At 49.6% G+C, this 22,135-nt stretch overlaps 1 protein-coding gene across 3 annotated transcripts in view; it reads right to left on the minus strand.

Moving 5' to 3' along the window:
- Positions 1-22,135, minus strand: part of NSD2 (nuclear receptor binding SET domain protein 2) — an 89,936-nt gene that overhangs the window by 66,406 nt on the left and 1,395 nt on the right. The window contains exon 1 of one of the 3 annotated variants that reach the window (XM_047847158.1): positions 20,603-21,535. The exons of the other annotated variants lie outside the window; for them this stretch is intronic. The gene's annotated coding sequence lies outside the window, so the exon portion shown is untranslated. Of the gene's footprint in view, positions 1-20,602; positions 21,536-22,135 lie in introns of those variants that run through there. 3 annotated transcript variants of the gene reach the window in all.

The raw sequence follows: 22,135 nt of genomic DNA on the forward strand, positions 1-22,135 counted from the left end.
AATATTACCTCTAAGCAGACCCTGATGAGTTCAGTGTGAAAACTGGGACCCTAGTTAGAGCAAGACCACAAAGAAAACAATGCTAAGAAGTAAAGCCCGCCGAGAAGTCAAGAGTTTAGCTGCCGACAGTTAAAGTTTGGGATATTTTACACAAAAATTCGGATTTCTGGCTTCTCTCAGAAGGTACCCAGGACCACAAGGCTAGAAGTCCCGGGGCCAGGATTCAATGTCAAGCCCAGGTTTACGCGAATCACAACCTGACGTACGAACCACACCCTGACGTACGAACCACACTTTCCAAGCTTGTGGTTGAAATCCTTAAACATTTTAAATCCTTAAACATGTTAAACATAACTGTTTTAAGTCTGTGGACTTCACAAGTCTGTTTTCGCTGTTGTTTTTTTAAGTTTCATTTGTGTTGCTGGTCTCCTCGCCTCGGCACTGTCTCCTCCTCACCTGGGCGTGGACCGCTGACGTCCCAAGACCCCACCTGCGAGAAGTCTCCAAGGCGCGGGGCCGCCACAGGCCACTGGCCTTCACCTCCCGCGTAGCAGCGCAAGCCAACGACCACTTCGTCTTATGTTTCTGAAAGTTCTGCTTTTTACCGAAGTCATACCGATAAATTAGAAAATCTTTCACCGTGTCCAGCCTTTCAAGAAAAACCAACTGCAGGCAAGGGGTGGGACGCCTGAGAGGCCCAGAGCCCACAGAGCCCAGAGGGCCCCGCTCCCCACCGCCCCGCAGGGACCCGTCATTCTCGCAGGGAGGGGAGGCAGGGGTTTGCAAGAAGGAAGCGCCAGGCGCAACAGGCCAGAGCCCCCGCCCTGAAAGGACAGTGTGTTAGCCCCAGGCCACATTCGCTTCCAGCCGTCTTTATACGGAAAAAAGGAGGGAGAGAACTCCAGACAATAGCACCCACAGACTTAGTGCTTCGGGCTCGCTCTGGGGTGCTCGGTACCTGAGAACTGGAAAAGGAAGTGCACGCAGCACCCCGTGGGCCTCCTCTGGTCAGACCGCCCGCCACCCACGACAGCCTGCGGCGGGTGCTCGCATCCCCGCATCCCCTTTCCCGGGCGCGGACACCGCGACACCCGAGTCATAAAGCGGGAAGGCACAGGGGCAGCGGCGGTCCAGCCCCCGGTGCTGCCTCCCACAGGTGTGGGTTGGAGGAGTGAAAGTCGGCCTCCTCTTGAAGCCAAGTCTCATCTGCCCTTCCTCAGAGGCGATTCCCGTCACAGGTTCACTGGGCATCCTTCCAGCCTCAGGCGTGCATCCGGCAACAGAGTTGTTTCGCGGGTCCGTATTTCCACAAATGCGATCACGCACCGATCAACCTATCTTTACTTCCCCATGTCGGTATATACCAGTCGAGCTCAGTCTTTCCAAGTGCTATGCCTTGTGCATCACATAAATATCATTCCCGCTGTTTAAATTACTCCAGAACGTAGAAAATACTGGAAAGTTTCCCAAAACATTATAGAAGGCTGGCATAGCTCTCATACCAAAACCAGAAAACTGCATGCAAAAGAGAGCTATAGACCAAGATCAGTAAAAAAAAACACTGTAAATAACATCACAAAACAGAAGTAAATCAAACCCCGTCACTACTACACTAAAAGATGCCAGAGAGGATTTACCCAGAAACGATGATTTGGTATCAGGAGCTCTATTAATGTTATGTCACCGTGTTAACACACTACAGGAGATTTCTGATGAAGGTGGTCAAGTAGTTTTTTCTTTTAAAAAAAGCCAGCTATGCTGCCTAATTCAGAGCAAGAAAGGGAAACCTTCAGGTCCAGGAAGGAAAAGCAAACAGCAATCAGCCTCAGCGGGCAGAGCCCGCAGCTGTGAGCGAAGCAGAGCTCAGGAACAAAGCGAGGGCTTGGGGCTCCTGGCTCCCCAAACAGAGCCTACAGCAGATCAGAAGGGTGTGGAGGGCAGCGGGTTGGAATGGCCCAGGGCACAGCGTGGAGGCCGCTGCCTAGCCTGGAATCTGGGCTCCAATGCTTATTAACCATCCAAGTGACAACATGCTCTCCTCCACACTCCACCTCCTGAGGACAGAGGACCGACTTCACAGGGTGGTTCTGAACACTGGGGAGGAAGAGCAGGCATCGCCCAGAGCAGACCGGAGCGCCTACTGTCACAGTGCCATCGGCATCTGAGCCGACGGCCAGCCTGGGGCAGGGCCCTCAGCAAATACCCACCAGAGAACACCGGGGAGACAGAATCACTCTGGAGAAATCTGCCTCAGAGGCTGTGATATCTCAAATCCTGAGCCAGGAAACTTAAGTAAAAACCTCTCTAGAGTGAATGATGCTGGTAGGGCCCCGCAAAGGCAAGCTGGAAACTGCACGGGGGATCTTGTACAACCCAGAGCAGGCTGGAAGATCTCCCTGCTGCAGGAAACCAGGAGAAAGAGATCACACAGCACGCAAACCCATCACCAGCAGAGAGGAATATCCAAGGAGCCAGGCACAGCTCCTAGCTCCGGAGAACGAGCTCCTAGCTTCCACAGAGTAAGAATAGGAAGTTATTTTTCTCACAATTTGCAGATTTGGAAAAGAAAAAGAAGGCACTGGAATTAAAACAGTTGAGTTGAATACAGCAGAGTAACCACAGCTAAATATATAAATAAACTAATAAATTAGAAGATAAATCTGACCAACTCACCAAGCCGTATGGCTGGTAAAGACACATAAAATATTTAAGAGGGATTAAGAGACACAACATTCATGTTTCATTCTTTCAAAAGTTTCTACGGTGCCTATGCTGTGCCAGACACGGGATTTTAGGCGCTGGGGCTACACTATGGAACAAAACAGGATTAAAAACATTCTGCCATCCTAGCTAATGCAATTAAGACAAGAAAAGGAAATACAAGTATACAGACTGGGAAGCAGAAAACAAAACTGTTGTTCACTGATGACATGGTGTCTATGCAGAAATCTGAAAGAATCAAAAAAAGTCCTGGAACTAATAAGCATTCATATCAACATTAGAGGACACCAGGCTAGCATACAAAAAGTCAATCACTTCCCTACATGCCAGCAATAAACAAGTGGAATTTGAAATTAAAAACACCATTCACATTAGCGCTCCAAAAAATGAAATACTTAGGAATAAATCTAACAAAACATTTGCAAGACCCTTTGAAGGAAAACTATCATGTTTTTATTTATTTTTGAGACAGAGAGAGACAGAGCACGAGCAGCGGACGGGCAGAGAGAGAGGGAGACACAGAATCTGAAACAGGCTCCAGGCTCTGAGCTGTCGGCACAGAGCCCGACGCAGGGCTCGAACCCACGAACCGTGAGATGGTGACCTGAGCAGAAGCCAGACGCTCAACTGACTGAGACACTCAGGCGCCTCTTGAAGGAAAACTATAAAACTCTGATAAATAAAATCAAAGAAGAGCTAAACAAATGGAAAGATGTTCCGTGTTCATGGATAGGATGGCTCAATATTGGCAAGATGTCAGTTCTTCCTAACTTGATCTAGAGGCGAAATGCAATCCCACTCAAATCCCAGTAAGCTACTTTGTGGATATTGACAAACTGATTCTAAAGTTTATGTGGAGAGCCAAAAGACCCAGAAGAGCCAACACAGTAATGAAGGTGAAGAACAAAGTAGGAGAACGGACACTACCTGACTCTGGGGTTCCTATGAAGACAGTACACTAAGGAAGGTAGTGTTGCACTGGCAAAATCAGAGATAACTGTTCAACAGTAAAGAAGAGACAGACCAGAAACAGACTGTCATAAATACAGTCAACCGATCTTTGACAAAGAAGCAAAGACAATACAACGAAGCAAAGACAGACTTTTCTACAAACAGTGCTGGCACAATGGGACAACCACATGCAAAAAAAAAAAAAAAAAAGACTCTAGACACAGACCTTAACCCTTCACAGAATTAACCCAAAATGGATCATAAACTTAAATGTGAAATTTAAAAAAACTACAAAACTTCTAGAAGACAACACAGGAGAAGACCTATACGACATCGACTTTGGCAGTGACCTTTTATATACAACACTAAAGGCACAATCCATGAAAGAAATATCTGATAAACTGCACTTCATTAAAAAAAAAAAAAAAAAAATACCAAAACAAAACACCTTACCTTCTGTGAAAGACAAGGTCAACAACAGAATGAGAAGACAAACCACAGACTGAGAGAAAAAAATTGCAAGTGACATCTGATATAAGACCGTTATCCAAAATATAAAAAGAACTCTTAAAACTCAACAACAAGAAAACAAACAACCCAACTAAAACATGGGCCAAATACCTTAAAACAAAACACCAAAGAAGAAATACAGATGCCAGATGAGCATATGAAAAGATGTGCAATATCATAGGTCATCAGGGAAATGCAAATTAAAATGAGGTAGAACTCCACACACATCAAAATGGACAAAATCCAGAACACTGACAACACCAAATGCTGGCAAGGATACGGAACAAGAGGACCTCTCCTTCACTGCTAATGGGATGCAAGGTGGTTCAGCCACTTTGGAAGACAATTTGGTGGTTTCTTACAAAACCGAACATAATTTTATCATAACATCTAGCAATCCCATTCCTCGGTATCTACCCAAAGGAGTTAAAAACTAACATCCACAAAAAAACCTGCACAAAGATGGGCTCTACACCCAGTGTGGAGCCCACTGCAGGGCTTGAACTTACAACCTTGAGATCAAGACCTGAGCTGAGATCAAGAGTTGGATGTTTAATTGACTGAGCCACCCAGGCACCCCTGCACACAGACGTTTATACCAGCTTTTATTCATAATTGCCAAAACCTGGAAGCAACCAAGATGTCCTGCAGGAGATGAATTAACAAACGGTGGACCATCCAGACAATGAAATATTACTCACGCTACAAACAAACGAGCTATCGAGCTAGGAAAAGATACGGAGGAACGTTCAATGCACGCTACCTAGGGAAAGAAGAGATACACACCGCATGCTTCCAACCGCAGGACATCCTGAAACAGTGACAAGATCAGTCAGTGGCTGCCAGAAGGAGGGCGATGAATAGGCAGAACACAGAGGATCTTTAGGGCAGGGAAACTACCGTGTAGGATGCTGCAACAGTGGACACCTGCCGTGAACCACACAACGCGCAACGTCAAGGGTGGGCCCTGACGGAAACTGTGAACGCCGGCGATTAAGACACACCCGTGCAGGTTCATCAAGTGCAGCAAAGGTACCACTCTGGTGGAGAATGTCGGTAACAGGGAAGGCTAGGGATGTGTGTGGGTGGGGGGCAGGGTATATAGGAACTCTCTGTACCTACCTTCCTCTTAATCTTCCTGTGAATCTAAAACCGCTCCAAAAAAACTAATTCTGCCCATCCAGAAGAATTTAAAGCAGAGACTCAAAAGATGTTTATAATCCAACAATCACAGCAGCATTATTGATAACATCCAAAAGATGCCCGCCTGTCCATCAGCAGGGAATACGCAAAATGTGTACATAGACAGCATCCGGCCGTGAAGAGTGATAAATCCTGCACACTACAATCTCCGTGAACCTTGAAAACATTACGCCAAGCGAGAGAAGACAGTTATAAAAAGAAAGGTACTGGTTTTGAATTTTTATTTATCTACTTTCATCTTATTTCAGAGAGGGCGTGTGTACAAGCAGGAGAGAAGAGCAGAGGGAGCCAGAGAGAGAGAGAACCCCAAGCAGGCTGCCCACTTGGACTCCATCCCACAACCCTGGGATCACGACCTGAGCCGTAATCAAGAGTCGGGACACTCAAGTGGCTGAGCCACCCGGGCGCTCCTTTTTAAAAAAAATTTTTTTGGGGGCGCCTGGGTGGCGCAGTCGGTTAAGCGTCCGACTTCAGCCAGGTCACGATCTCGTGGTCTGCGAGTTCGAGCCCCGCGTCAGGCTCTGGGCTGATGGCTCGGAGCCTGGAGCCTGTTTCCGATTCTCTGTCTCCCTCTCTCTCTGCCCCTCCCCCGTTCATGCTCTGTCTCTCTCTGTCCCAAAAGTAAAATAAAAAACATTGAAAAAAAAAAATTAAAAAAAAAAAAATTTTTTTTATTTTTTAGTAATCCCTACACCCAGTATGGGGCTCAAACTCATGACCCCGAGATGAAGAGTCACATGCTCTTCCAACAGAGCTCCCCCATTTTTTGAAGTTGATTTACATTTACTTTGAGAAAGAGAGTGAGTGCGGTGTGAGCACAGCGGGGGTGGGGCAGAGAGAGAGAATCCTAAGCAGCTCCCTAGCTGTCAGCACAGAGCCTCACGTGGGGCTCGAATCCACAAACCGTGAGATCGTGACCTGAGCTGGAGTGGGACACTTAACCGCCTGAGCCCCCCAGGCGCCCCTTCTTTACGTGTGTGCGCGCACGTATCTACTTACTTTTAGGGCAAACACTGTACAACTCCACCTACACGAAGTACCCAGAGTGATGATACTCATACAAAGTGGACTGGTGGCCGCAAGAGAACGGAAGCAGGGTGGGGGCTGGTGTTCGATGAGGGCGGGGTGTCGGTTTGGGAAGGTGAGACGGTCCCGCAGATGGAGGGGGGTAACGCCTACACCGAGGTGAACGGACTTCATGCCACTGAAGTCCACACTCAAGAGTGGTGAGAATAGTAAATTTTACGCCGTGTACAACCGCCACAAAAGAAAGGATACTCTGCCCTCAGGAAGCGGACGTCCCAGCGGAGTTCTGGGAGAGACGGGAGGACGCGGGAAAGGCAATTTCAAAGGGATAATGATGGAAATTTTCACAGAGACGAAAGGAAATCATGTTTTCAGACTAAAAGAGCAGCCGGGGTCCTAAGCAACATAAATAAGAGCAAATGGGGAGTTTAGAGCCACAACTGAACACTTAGATGAACGCATTCTCCTAAGACAGCTCATACCACGTTGAAATAGCTGTAATTATTTAAAACTCCACCCTGACGTTGTTGACTTTAGGCCTCGCCACACTGAAGCCACACAACATGAAGGACAAAAAGACAATCTTAAAACCCATAAAGAATAAGCTAACTAGGGGCACCTGGGGGGGCTCAGCCGGTGGGGCATCCGACTTCGGCTCAGGTCATGATCTAATGGTTCGCGGGTTCCAGCCCCGCGTCAGGCTCTGTGCTGACAGCTCGGAGCCTGGAGCCTGCTTCGGATTCTGTGTCTCCCTCTCGCTCTGCCCCTCCTCTGCTCATGCTCTGTATGAGTTCCACATGCACATCCCTTTGACAAAAGAAACGCTAAAAGAGGCATGGTAGCAAGAACATAAACCCAGAAGAAAAAACAGGATGCAAAAAGTAAGGGGAAAGAGGTAATTCTAAAACAATTTTTATATTTAAAAAGACTGTGAGTATATTTCTCACACGCATGTACACTCCTTCCGGAAACCCCAATAAAAATGACAGCAAAGGAATTTCGAGAACTGCGTGAACCCCCTGGGACACAGGCAGCAGAGGGAGTGGGGCTGCAGGTGCCCCGCGTGGGGGGCCCGCAGGGACCGAAGCCGCCTCACAGGCACGCGGGAAGAGAGAGGCCAGTAGCCCAAGTCCTCTCGTGCATAAACATGGTCCCTGTCAAAATGTCTTCCAGGAACGAATGTAGCACGTGATCGTGGTAGAAAGGAAAGAAAACACCGAAACAGAGCGAGAAATGAAACTATGGAAGTTAAACCGAAATTAGCAGCTCCGAGCTATGGGGGGCTTTTCCAGGGGGCAAGTGCAGGGGCCTACGCACCCTACCGCTGCCGTCCGCGACGAGCTCTCCAGGGCTACGTAATGACCACCTCGCGTGTCACAGAGCACGTGTCACACGACCGCATACGTCAAACGGCTGGGCAGGGCCACATGGAACAGAGGAGGGTCTGCAACGTGAAACAAGGCACGCTGCTTTCAGGAGAAAGGGACAAGTCACCCAGGAAGAAACGATCGGCATTCAGAACGACTTACGGGCACCAGGCCTGCCCCAGCAGCACCTGGAAACAGAGCGGCAGGTAAAGCACATTCTGTATTCTTGTGGAGCTAATATTCCAGAGGAGCAAGACATTTCAAAATACAGACGGAGTATGTGAAGGAAAAGAGGAAGGAGAAACATGGGGTGGAAGGCACAAGACGGCAGGAAGAGCGTCCTCCCCAGACCAGAGCTGAGCACTCTCCAGAGCTCATCCCCGTGGGGCCCCGCTGTCCCACACCCCCGGCCACTCGAGCATTGGGCCGCGGCCTGTGCTGTCCATTCTGGGAATCCAACCGAGCAGAATCCCTGCAGAGAAGTCTCGATGCTGGACAGCAGTAAGGCCTTCAGGACATTCCCTAGAGCCAAGCCGGCGGAGGGATCAAGCTCTTGGGTCACTCCCCCAGGGGCAGGCGAGAGACTTACCCAGAAAGCCGGGAAACTGTAGCCTACAAATAAATCTGACTTGCAGACACAGACGCAGCTCCTTCCGTACTCCCTTGCTTTCTAACATGTCACGCTCATCTGCCTGGAATATACTTTTCTCCTGCCTCCGCCGAGTGATGGCCTCCATCCTCACAACAAAGACCGCGTGGGATGAACAACGAAATCAGGATGGCTACAGAACCAGGGTTGAGGGCAACGGCCACTCCAAGTCTCTCATGAAGGAGAAGCTTTACTCCACAAAATTTAGAATTCATAGCAAAAGTCTGCTTCTCCTGCAGAAATGCACCTAGAAAAGTCAGGACTTTATAAGTGACCTGTTTCTTGTTTTGTTTGGAAGCTTCGAGCCTCAGGCCGATCTCGATGCTAGCCTTGGGCCTACCCGTCCGCTTGCCTCCCCTGCTGCTCCGATCCTAACTTCATGATGATACCCAAGTTGGTATCTTCCTTGGTCCCATTGCTGGTTTTTACTCTCAGTGTTACATGTCAAATCTCTGGACCCTCCTACGCTGCTGGTGGGGATGTGAAATGGTACGGCTGCTGTAGAAAACAGTCCAGCCATTCCTCAAACAGTTAAACACAGGGCTCCCACGACCCAGCAATTCCACTCCTCGGTGTCTACCCAAGAGAGAATTGAAAACATACGTTCATACAGAAACTTGTACAAGGATCGTCACAGCAGCATTATTCATAAAAGCAAAAAAAAACCCACCTAAATAATAATGATAAACTGAGGAAAGAAATGTGACCTACCATACAATGGAATAGTCAGCCATAAAAAGGCCACACATCATACGATTCTATTTATAAGAAACATCCAGAACAGACAAATGCATGGAGCCCAAAAGGAGAAAGGTGGTTGCTGGGAGCTGGGGCATGAGAGGGGTCTGAGAGTGACAGCTAGGAGTACTGGGCTCCACACCAGAATGGTGAAAACAGGCAAGAATGACACGGTGCTGACGGTTGCAGAACCCTGAGACATACTGAGCAAACAGAAAGGAAAAAACAAAACACAAAAACAAATAAGAAAAACATTGAAGTATAAATCTTCAAATGGTTTAAGTGGTGAATTTTATGGTATGTGAATTTTGCCTGGTTTTTAAATATCAATTTATTTTGCTGAATAGGAAGGGTATTAAAAGCATATTAAATTGTATTGTTCATAGCTGTGAAATATTTTTTCCCATTTTCCCTGTAAAATACACCTGACGCAGAATGAGAATTCACCACATGCAGCAGGGGCATCTGCTACAAAAACTGGGAAGAGCTGGTGTAGGTCCAAGAAATATGCAGCCCCAGCCCCAGCCCCGTCCCCGCTGGACACAGCCTGGAGTCTAGTCTCCGGACGGGGCGCATCGGAGGGGCGCGATACCGGGGGGGGGGGGGGGGGGGGTGCGCTCAGCGCAGCAGCGATTTCTAAGACAGCTGCCCGGACCCAGGGGGAAACGCCCACCAAGCCTGACGGTGGGGTCCCGACCAGTCAGCCTTCAGTCAAGCCCCCCACCCAGACCTTGCCACCGGCTCCAGGACCTCCATCTTACCAACAAACCTTCACTGAGAGGGGCAATCAGAACAGCGAGGAAACTCACCACGAGAAACAAGAATTCACAAAGGCAGAAGCGAAGCAGCAGCTCAGAGGACACCTCGCACAGAAAACGGGAGAGCCCTCGATGTGACTCCCACGGGAGTCCAAACAGACACAGCCTCCCACTCGGGTATTCTCTGCCCACCTCTGGTGACACGGTGGCCTCTACGGAGGTGAATCGGGTGGCCAGGGTATGGGGTGGGAGAGAGATTTTCACACCATAACGTTTTAATTCTGAAGCAGGAGAACGTATCATCTAGGCTCTTCGTTAGATTTTTAAAGGAACATTATGAAAATGTAAAAATATTCCCGAAATAATTAAAAACGACAGCACTGTCTGTAGTCACATTCCAATACCGCTAAGGGGACAAAAAGAGACAAGACATCATAATCTCCTAGTCTTGCCAAAGGGCAGAGAGGAAGGAAGGAGGGAGGGAGGGAGGGGAGGGAGGGCGGCAGGAAGGGAGAAAGGAGGAGAAGGAACAGGGAGCGGGTGGAAGGAGGAGGAAGGCAGGAAGGAAAAGAGAAACACTGGGGAGAAAAAGAAGAAAATCTGAAGATCATGCTGACACAACAGCCATGTGGTAAGAGTTCCAAACAGAAACAGAAGGTTTTAAAAATTATAAAAGAGCCCTAAACAGACATTTGTCCCAAGAGGGCCCGCAGACCGCCAGCAGGTACACGAGAAGATGCCCAGCACCACTCATGGTCACAGAGAGGCCGTTCAGAGCCACGGTGAGGACGACCTCGCCCCTACCAGAATGGCTAGCATCAAAACACAAGAAACGAGCACGGGCAAGGGGCGTGTGCTGCTGGTGGGAACGTGAATCTGGTGCAACCACTGGGGAGGCCAGGATGGAAGTTCCTCAAAAAAATTAAAAACAGAAATACCATCTTAGGAGTGTCGGTGGCTCGGTCGATTAAGCGTCCTACTCCTGACTGTGGCTCAGGTCACGATGCCACGGTTCGTGGGATGGAGCTCAAGGTCAGGCTCTGGGCTGACAGCACGGCCTGTTTGGGATTCTCTCTGCCCCTTCCATGCACGCTCACGCGTGTGCTCTCTCTCAAAATAAAAAAAGACATTAAAGAGAAAGAAGAAACAGCACGTGACCCAGCAATCCCATTCTGAGCATTTATCTGAAGGAAACAACATTGCTATCTCAGAGGTATCGGCTACCCATGTTTAGTGGTGTGATTTACAACAGCCAACACATGGCGACAACCTCTGTGTCCATCAACCCACCAGCTGATGAAGAAAATATGGTAGACATATACAATGGAATACTATTCCATTGTATATATCAAAAAGTTGCCCCAATTAAAAAAAAAAAAAAAAAAAGGAAATTCTGCCATTTGCAACCCAGACGACATTATGCTAAGTGAAATAAGCCAGAGAGGGAAAGCCAAAAACTGTGTGATTCCCCCTTACATGTGTAATCTGAAAAAGAAAAAAAAAGTCACACTCATAGAAAAAGAGAGTAAAACAGTCAGGGGCTGGGGGTGGGAGAAACAGGAGAACGTTGGTCAGAGAACACAAACTTTTGCTTTGTTTTGTTTTGAATCTGAGAGAGAGAGAAAGGGCACACCTGTGCTCGCACAAGCAGGGGAGAGGTGCAGAGGGAGAGAATGGGAAGCAGGCTCCAGGCTCAGCAAGGAGCCCAACCCGGGGCTGGATCCCACAACCCTGGGATCATGACCTGAACTCACCAACTGAGCCACCCAGATGCCCCAGAGAATACAAACTTTCATTTATAAGATCGAAGATATAATATACATTATGGTGACTATAGTTAATAATGGATTTCACTTGCAATTTGCTAAGAAAGCAACTTTTAAGCACACTCGCCACACACAGTTTATATTGTACGCTTGAAACTAACATAACACTGTATGTTAACTACACTAGAATTAAAATTTTTTTTTAGTATTTATTTTTGAGAGAAAGAGACAGAGAGAGGGACAGAGACAGTGCAAGCAGGCGAGGGGCAGAGAGAGAGGGAGACACAGAATCTGAAGCAACTCCTGGTTCTGCAGAGCCTGACACAGGGCTCGAACGCACAAACTGCGAGATCACGACCTGAGCCAAAGTCAAGACGCTTCACCGACTGAGCCCCCTCCAGGCGCCCCTAAAAACATTTTTAAAGGTAACTTTTAAGTGATGGATAACTTGATCATGGTAGTCATTTCACAACGCATACGTATATCAAATCATTACCTTGTGTGCTTTAAATATGTAACAATTTCGCTGGTTATACCTCCATAAAACTGGAGAAAAACAGAAACATAGTCAAGATTTTTTAATTATGTTAGAAATAACTCAAAATGTCCCAGAATCAAACGGTTAAAAAGACCCACCAAGTCATCAAGTGTCAGCATAATGAATGCAGAGGAGACCCATGGCCGGGAGGGGTGGGGGGTGGGGGGCAGGGTGCAAATAACAGGTCATAGGCAAAGAATCAGAAACCGCGATAGCATCAGTGTTCCTAAAAGAGAAAATGCACATGGAAAGCCCCAAAATACTGAAGCAATGCACTTCAAATTTGTGAGAAAATTATTTCCAATCCAAACCACACACCTAGCCAAGCTATCAACCGACATAGGAGATTGTTTCAGCAAGCCAGGTCTCAAAAAATGTCGCCTCCTGGAGCACATTTAAGAGAAGCACCACAGGTCAAAGTAAATCACAGAAGACAAGAGACCCAAGAATTGGAGGTCCACCTGTGAAGGGAAGAACACGCAGCCGTGTCACAGGCCCGTGGGGACCCAGTCTGGAGCAGGAGCGCAAAGAGCTCCGAGGTCACCGAAAAACATGGCCGTGACAGAGTCCAGCTGACCATCACTAAAGGCTCTTTACACGGTTCACCTGGAAAACCTGGGACTGAATTAGTAATAGACGCACAGGAGACCAGGCAAATGGAAAACAACATAACGGTTTGCACTAAGGAAACACGAAAGCAAATATTACCCATCACACTGCATGGTTCAGCTGAACAATGTAACAGTTGCTACACATCCATTTAAACCAAAAACTGTTATAAAACTGTGGTGGACGAAAGACGGCCCAAAATCCTCTCTCACTCCCCTGCACAAAAAAATGTCTATGTTTCCACGCCCTTTGTCTGGCCTGGGGCTGTGACTGCTTTCACGGAAAGAGCATGACAAGAGCAATGCCACACCAGCGCCTGCCTAACCTTGGAGAGCAGCCACCACCACGCTGAGAGGAAGCCCAAGCAGCCTCGTGGGAAGGCCCACCTTGGGGAGAGCAGAGGCCTGCAGCCAAGAACAGAACTGCACTCAGATAAATGCTAGGTTTTCAACCACCGAATTCTAGAACAGCCCGCCACGTAGAAATAGATTCGCCAGCACCACAATATTGGGAGGAAGCAGGGAAGGGAGTGGGAGGCGAGGGGACAAGAAAGACCCTTAACTCCCAAAGATGGAACCTGACACAGAACATGTAAACCTCAAAGTTCTCAACTCTGCAAAATGAGCAAGTCCTTTTTTTCAGAGTGCAGACAGAGTCTACAGAAACGACTAACAAGAGCACAGCGGTTGCCTCAGGGGACAGGGGAGCAGAATTTGTTCTTAGGGTTCGTGGTCCAGTTCGATCAAGGAGAAACTAAGCCAGAAATAGCCATAAACATTTTAGTTGGTGAGGTTATGTTTCCTTCCTTCCTACATTTCTGTATCATACCAATTTTTCACAAAATGTGTTTTCTGATTTAAAAGTTATCTGTAATAGAGGCGCCTGGGTGGCTCAGTCGGTTGAGTGTCCAACTTCACCTCAGGTCATCATCTCACGGTCCGTGGGTTCGAGCCCCACGTCGGGCTCGGTGCTGACAGCTCGGAGCCTGCTTCAGATTTTGTGTCTCCCTCTCTCTCTCTACTCCTCCCCCGCTTGCACACTCGCTCACTCTCTCAAAAATAAAGATTACAAAATTTAAAAATCATCTATAATAATAATTAAGCTTCCTATTTCACCTTAATGATGTGTCAAGAATTCACGTATCCTTGAAAATAGGACTTCTATGAACTCCAGCGGGAACTCAAACTCGGGTTCTGCTCCACCCCTACCCTGCCCATCACTCCTGTGCCCAGGGGTTCATGAAGGGAGAAGAGCAGCGAGGTGGCGCCAGGATATGAGCAGCTACAAAGAAGCAGCCCTGAGATCTCGGCCGCGCGCGGAGAACAGGTAGCTGGCGAAGACCACGGGAGGCAACACTGGTTTCTATGGGACGCAGACAGCCCACAAAGGGGCTCAACCACGAGCGGCCGCCAGGTCCAATGCAACAGCAGGTGCACGTCCCTCCCACACCCGCGCTGGCCACGCTGGGCCCCACAAGGAGTCTCCCTGGGGGACTCAAGAGGCTGCCGGTAAAGGAAGAGTGAGGCCCTATTATTAAAACGTAACGGGCCGCCAAGGCAGATTCCCCCTGCCTCAGACACTTATCAACCTACAAAAACAAGGAAGGCCCCTCTCCAAAGGAAGCAGAGAGGGTAACGGTCCAGGATTTCTTCTGAACCAGGAGACAGCCCTCAATCACACTCCACTGACCCGCGGCGGGCGGCCGACACGAGAGCACGGGACGCCACCCTGTTTCCGCCCTTTACTGACGCCACCTGCGGATTCACACGGGTCCCTAGAGCAGCCGAGAGCACTGTACTGTCTGAGAGACGCACGCGAGCTTAGCCTCCAAAGGTGGGCAGTGGACAACACGAACCACTCCTATTTTTTCCTCAAACAAGTTATAAGCGGTTGAATTTTAAGGAAACAAATGCTTTTTTTATACACCTTTCAGAACTAGACAGAAAACAACCCAATGACCTGTTAACGTGACGCGTAATCCCGACTCAGGTCCCACAAAGCACAGAGCTTCAGAAACAGAACGGGGGGAGGAAAACCCACCACGCTGCTCGGTCGGCAGCCCCGCTTGCAAGCCTTCATTCCGGGCACTGCTGCTTTCAACAAAACATGCCTGTCCTCTCCCACCTGAGGAGGACTAAGCCGCCCGAAGTCAGACAGCTTCCCCACGCCCTCAGGCCAGACCTTCCCACAGAAATTCCAACAGATGAGAATCAGGGGCCTCGCGACCAGACGCCGGACAATGCTCGGCAGCACCCCAGTCACACGCAGACCAAAACCCGAGCGGTTCTAAGTCGCCCGCACTCCCTCCTGCTCACCCCCGAGGCCGTGGTGGGTGGCTGCGGCCCGCTCTCGGATCTGGCCACGGGGACTGCATCGGTGCTGACCCCTGAACAGGCAATTGTCTGTTCGGCTCACACACGCCGAGTGCTTGCAGGGACACAGAAGTGAACTAGAGACAAGGACCCTACCTTCAAGAAGCTTCCACTCAAGGGGGAGGGGCAATAAACAAAGTAACGGCTGTTGTGGAGAAAAATAATCAGCCGGGGGATCTGGGGAGCAGACAGGATGCAATTTCAAAGGCGGGGGTGTGGGGGGGGATCAACGTGAGCTTCACTAGGAAACTGATATTTCCACGAAGACATCAACAGACGTTTTCATGATTCTTTAATAGGCTGTTCTTGGTTTCTGAACCCTGAAACCAAAGTAGATATAAATTGTTCTTACAGAAGAGTATTTTGTCTAGACGGTGAATGGCACCCCATCTACCTGGTTTTATCAGACAGAAACTTAGGGGCCACCCCAAACATCTCTCCCATCCCAAACAACAGGTCTTATCAGTCTTATTCCAGAATCCTTCCTACCCACACCCACCTACTTCTCCCTACACCCACCACCTCGGCACCAGCCCACCACCAGCATCCTTCACCGGACAAACACCGCAAGGTCCTAACTGGCTTATCAATCAGCAAAGTCACAGGCAGTTCTCCTCGACGTAGAAAGCATCACAATCACGTGAAAAGCTCATCTGAACACAGATGCCGGGCCCCGCTCCAGAGCTTAGGACTCAAGAGGCCAAGGACAGGCCCGTGAACGTGTGTGTCCAACAAGTTCCCAGGTAAATATGGTGCCAGTCTGGGGCCCAGGCTTGGAGACCCAAGGACTAGGTCATGCTGCGGTGACAAGCCCCAAAGCCATCACCTGTTACCTGGCTCAACCCAAAGGGTTCTCTCCTGCTTACAGTACAGATCTGTGTGCTCCCACAATGAGAGTCAGAAAAAGAAGATATGATAAAGCACACATCCCTCAGATCCTCTGGTCAGAAGCAACAGGTCACTTCTCATTGTCCAAAGCAAATCATACGGCCACACCAAACTCCACGGGGGCAGGACTGTTCAGTCCTACCGGGCACCAAACGTCCAAAGCAAGGACGACTGGAAAGCTCCCCGTGCAAACGGACAGCAGCCACAGCCTGGCCTCCTGTACCCAGCTCTTCACGCTCCCCCGTCCTCCCATCACCAACTCTACAGACGACTCCGACAGAGGCACTGTCCAAAGCCAACGGATGTGTGTCTCACCCACAAGCCCCGCCCTTCCTTAAACCCTCCAAGGGCCTCGCGCTGCTCTTAGAAGGAAGATCCTTCCTACAGCCCCAAATTCCTGCCCCCTTCCGACCTGTGCAGCTTCATTTTGCACACGGTCCCCTCACCCTCCGTTCCCGCCCCAGGGTCTCTGCACAGGCTGCCCCCTCCTCTGCGTACGGGTGCCTACCTCAACTAGGTGTGCCCCCCACCAAGCCCTCTCCTGCTCTCTGCTCCAGCACCCATCCCATCAGGAAGTCTTCCCTGAAAGCCAGTCCCCAGCTACATAGAATCTCCCTACAGATGCTACTAGACGCATCCGAGATTTCCTTCACGACTTTCCTCTTTTCTGTCATGGAGAATTCTAAACACACATAAAGGTAGATAGAGCAGACACAGCCCCACGTTCCCATACCAACCTCGACCTAGGTCAGTCCTGATCCAGCCAGCCATACATCCACTGTCCCCTCTTCAGAGAATTGTGAAGCAAATCCCACGTGGCGCATCATTTCATAGGTAAGTAACTGAACGTGTCTCTAAAAGGTACAAGTTCTTTTCGTAAGTAAGCTCCGTGCCCAATACGGACGGGGCTTGAACTCAGGACCCTGAGATCAGGTCACATGCTCTACCAACGGTGCCAGCCAGGTACCCCTCAAATTATGTTCTTCAAACATAACAAAACCATTATGGCAGCTAAAAAAAATACTTCCTTAACGACACATCCAGTCAGTGTTCCGGTTCCTAAGTATCCCGGCTATCACAGGTGATGTTTAGCCACGTCTCTAACCAACTGGCCTGCCTTGGACACAAATAAAACGTCCACAGAACGCTTTTGTTCCTTGTTGAAGAGACCAGGTCACTGGTCTTGTAGGTTCTGCCAACGGCGACCCTATGGTTTAGCTTAACGTGTTCCTCTCCCCCTGTATTTCCCATGAATTGGTTGTTGGACACAGAGCCTTGATCAGTTTAAGGTTCGACGGTTTGGCAGGACTATTTCAGGGTTTCCAAAGACGTGTCTCCCCCGTTTCATCCCCCTCACAGGTCTGTAAACTCCACGGGGTGAAGGCCATAGGCTCTGGTTCATCGCTGGAACACAGCTGATACTCAGTGAGCGAAGAAATGTTAGAAAGAAGTGCACCGCCATGCTGACTAACAAAAACAGAATGGCCCACCCTCCCAGCCACGTATAGACGGGCTTCTGTTAAAACATCCCGAGAGGCAGAACAGCAAGCTGCCAGAGACGGAAACAAAGGTCAGGCCTTGCAGGGGCTCTAATCACTTATGGCCGCGTGCCTTTGGGTCAGTACTTAATATCTTTGGGTTTCGGCCTCCTGCTGTGAGGGTTCCACGAGAGGTAAAGAATATTCAATGCTGGAAGCTGCAGAGAAAAGCTCTATGCAGACGGCACCAACTTCAAATCTTTTGGGGGAAACAACACAGAAGTCTCTTATTTCTAACATATATTTCAATCTAAAAAATGTAGGAATTCACACTTTCATGAAACAAAAAGCTTCAGGAAAAGAGAAGACTCCAAAGCTGTCCCCACTTGTCAACGGAGTACTCAGCGGCACTGTTCGAGGACCCGAAGACAGGTCAGAAGGTCCTCCCCCTGAAAAAGTCACGACCTAGAAAAGAGGAAGGGACGGGAGCCCACACAATGTGCTGTCACGACAGGGCCTAGCATTCACAAAGCGATGACAAACTTGGGAGCAAAAAAGCCAAACAACAAAGACCCTGTATCTAGTGCTGTGGGTGCTGGGTGGGCAGCACCAGAGGCAACAGGTCACCAGAGCTGCAGCACCAGGACAGTGAGGTCTTGGAGCAGCCAACAGAGATGCTGGACAAACACGCAGGGGCCACACGCTGTGCTCAAGACCCATGGCCTCCTCTACGGAAGGAAGAGGAAGAAAAGCACCAGGGATACTCGTGGCTGGCAGGTGAGATCAGAGCTCCTTTCTGCAGGGAACGGAGATCAGAAACTAGGCCCAACTTCCCTCTCACGAGTACACAGGGAGATAAAAATGGTGCCCCAGCCACCAGAGTTTTCAAATTATGAATACTGGAGTCACCTGGACCAAATCTGTCCCCTGAATTTGAGCCCTATGCTGTGCCCCAGCCCATCAATCCCACTTCAGCCCCCTTTCTTGTATCTGCCCGCTCTTCCCACCCCTACCTCCGGGGCCTTGGAGAGCCACAATTCTCTAGCACTGGTTCGTGAGCCTCCTCTCTGACATCTGTCACCTGCCCATGGCCCTCCCCTGCATTCCCAACCTCACAGCAGGGCAAGCATGCTCACAGCACTTCTGAGACTGTACACACTCAAAATCAAAGAACTGAGAGTCCATTCATTGAAATAATCACGGAGCAACTGATGGTCACTTGGGCACCACCCTAGGCACTTGGGGGTATGAGAGTAATCAAAGCCAGAAGAGAACAAGCCCCCACCCTACAGACATGTCAATGGAGCCAGGCAGATGGACAGATCAATAAAACACAGTGTCGGGGCGCCTGGGTGGCGCAGTCGGTTAAGCGTCCGACTTCAGCCAGGTCACGATCTCGCGGTCCGTGAGTTCGAGCCCCGTGTCGGGCTCTGGGCTGATGGCTCAGAGCCTGGAGCCTGTTTTCGATTCTGTGTTTCCCTCTCTCTCTGCCCCTCCCCCGTTCATGCTCTGTCTCTCTCTGTCCCAAAAATAAATAAACGTTAAAAAAAAAAAAAATTTAAAACACAGTGTCAGGGGATAAGTGCCAAGGAGGAAAGGCTAAGGCAGATGGGTAGTGCCAGGGTCTTTTAAGTCAGCGGTCAGGGAAGGTGCCTGGGAAGAGGTCTCAGCAAAGACCTAAAGGCAGGCAAGGAGCTAGCCGTGCAGGTGTTCAGGGCAGAGCATTCTGGGCAGAAGAAACAGCAAACGCAACTACCTGAGGCCGCACGTAGCCGCGGTCCTTGCGATGGGCCAAAGAGCAGTGGGAACGGAGAGTGGGCGAAGGTGGGCGAAGCACAAAGCGCTCCCGGCATAATTATGAGGGCCTCTCAAAACAGGCAGAGACTTGGGTGGCCCTGTGGGAGTGCGGTCCAAGCAGAGAGTTGAGCGAGAGGTAAGAAAAGCCAACGGTGCCCACGTACGCACTAGGGGGTGTGGAGGCAGGGAGGCGGCAAGCACTGACCATGCAGATGCCCGAGGGAATGGGCCGCAGGACGAGATAAGTGCAGCACAAGCTGAGAGGCCAGGGACGCTGGTCTCGAACCCTAAGGCAATGGAGATCCTTGAAAAGGGGGGCCTCACGTGATCACAGTGCACTTTTCACAGTCGAGGCAGGGTGCAGAGAGCTGACTGAAGGCGGTAAAGCTGGAGTCAGAAACACGCTTTCTGATCTGCTGGCCTCCAGAATACAGCAGCAGAAACACATGAAACGTTACCAGAAACACGAAGGTGCTGCTGATACAAATACATCCTTTAACAGCATAACAAACAATTCACACCATCAACTCTTTCCGTGACAACCCAGTCAGCTTAAACGCTGAGGTCCCAATTCCTTCCAGGAATAAGGAGTGTTCCCTGTACACCTGCTAGGAAACTCTCACTACTGGGAGCTTTAAGCTACAGGCCAACACTCAGCTTAACCAAGACTTTGCAATGTCTGTGCCTCTATGTTTTGTTGAAACCGTTGAAGTATTAGAGAAAAAAGTGCTTTGAAGACGCTTATGTGGCCACTTGCTTGTTGGACGGCAGACTCAAGGACAAAACAACTTTGTGGTCCATCTTCAGTTTTTTACCTAGCAATCCAAATTTCATCAAACCAATCAATTCCTTCAGAAGCTATATTGCAACCAATAGACAAAATGCTGACAAGTCCCTGGGGCAACCAACTTAAGTCTCTTTCTCCCCAAAGGGCTTAGCATAAATAACCATGCCTGGAAAAGAAATTAACAAATCATACAGGGGGTGCCTGGGTGGCTGAGTAGGTTATCCGTGGGACTCTAGATTTCAGCTCAGGTCGTGATCTCACGGGCATGAGACTGAGCCCTGCATCTGGCTCAGCACGGAGCCTGCTAAGGATCCTCTCTCTCTCCCTCTCTCTCTCTCTGCCCCTCCCTCGCATGCTCACTCTCAAAAAAAAAAAAAAAATCACATAAAGACTGTGTGTAAAGTAAGACCCCAAGCCTCCCTCCATTCACCTCTCGTTTCTCACCTCCTGTTCTGTATTTGCCCCGCAAGACAAACAGGTACAGTCAACACATCGCTGCTTGCTTCATCTCGGTGGTAGACACGGGTCTACTATTCGTTACACTTACATGCTTGCAGTGTCTCATAATCAACTTTCACTTAACATTGGAGTTAGCTATGATGAGAGAAGGAGACAGCCCTGCCTGGCAAACGCGGTCTTGGCTCCCTGACCGAAGGCCGGTGACCCTAGGCCAGCCGCTTACGTGCCATACTCAGCTTCTTCCAGAGGATCCCTTTCTGCGCCGAGACTTACAGAAAATAAAGGCAAACGGGTCAGGTGCTGACTTTAAAATGGGCTGTTTGTTTATCCTGAGTCGTATGCCCGTATATTCGGCATCCGCTGAGCTCTTGCCGTGAGGAGGCACCCCAGAGCCTGTGCCGCCCAAGGCCAGGAGAGCCCTATCTTCAAGAGCTAGGCCAGGAGGGGTGAAAGGCCACAGCCGGCCACTGGAAGGCCGGGTACTCCGCGCTCCGGCAGGAAGGACAAGCAGTGCCCCTGGTCCAACAGCAGCCTGCGCAAAGGCCTGGAGTCAGGGCAGGGCACCGCATATTTGGGGAACAAAGACACACTTGCTGGAGTCCAGCAGAAGAGGACAGGGAGGCTCAGGCAGCTGAGACGCTAACCCGAAACTGCTCACGTTCTGTCACCAAGCCAGAACCGCAGCAAAAGTGTGTACCAACCAGGACAGGGGAGCGTAAAGCTTAAATCTCCAGTTCCCACTGGCTCCCAAAAGTGTTTCTTACAAAGGTTATTTGTCCAGAATAAGAAGGGCAGAGCAAAACAAATCCAGACGGCAAACCTCAGCATCATCTTAGCACCTTTCACGTGGGCCGCGTCTCACGAGGCACACCTTTTATGGGTGTTTTCCATCGTCTGCCAGCACCTCTGAGTCCATCCCACCCACTCTCACACCCGAGCGTCAAACCATAAAAAGGAAGTAACTAATTAGTTGACATTCTGCCGTAGGAGCTGGGACTTTTCAAAGTTGGGACTCCTTGCAGGAGGAAAGGGCATCCAAACGGGTGGAAGGCTAGACCCACTCCTTAACCAGAGCCGCGGAGCCTCTCATTTCTGGCATCGAATCCCCACAGTTCCTCACTGGGCTCCTCACATTAAAGCGCTACTTACTAAGAGTTCCATATGAATCACGTGCATAAAAACCCTAAGCCTAGTTGCCACACCTGGTGGCCTGTTTGTTGTTTCACTCGCTGTTTCCACAAATCCAAATCGCAGGTCGGTTTACTTTGCGTAAGAATAAGATTGTCTCTCAAGCTGCAGTTACTTATCTGAAACTCTTACACAAGAAAGTTTACAGCTGGAGTCAGAGGCCAGTCTGACTCGCAGTCATGTAGTCGGAGGGAGGATTTTTGTGCAGAAGAGATCAGAGCTCTCCACAAAAGCTCTCACCAACTCACAAGCACGCAGCACGCCCTCTCTTTACCAACCATCAGCCCAAAACTGAAGGCTGCGGGGCGTCTGAGAAAATGGAAGAAAAGG

Source organism: Prionailurus viverrinus, unplaced genomic scaffold, assembly GCF_022837055.1.
Source record: "Prionailurus viverrinus isolate Anna unplaced genomic scaffold, UM_Priviv_1.0 scaffold_45, whole genome shotgun sequence".
Lineage (NCBI taxonomy): Eukaryota > Metazoa > Chordata > Mammalia > Carnivora > Felidae > Prionailurus > Prionailurus viverrinus.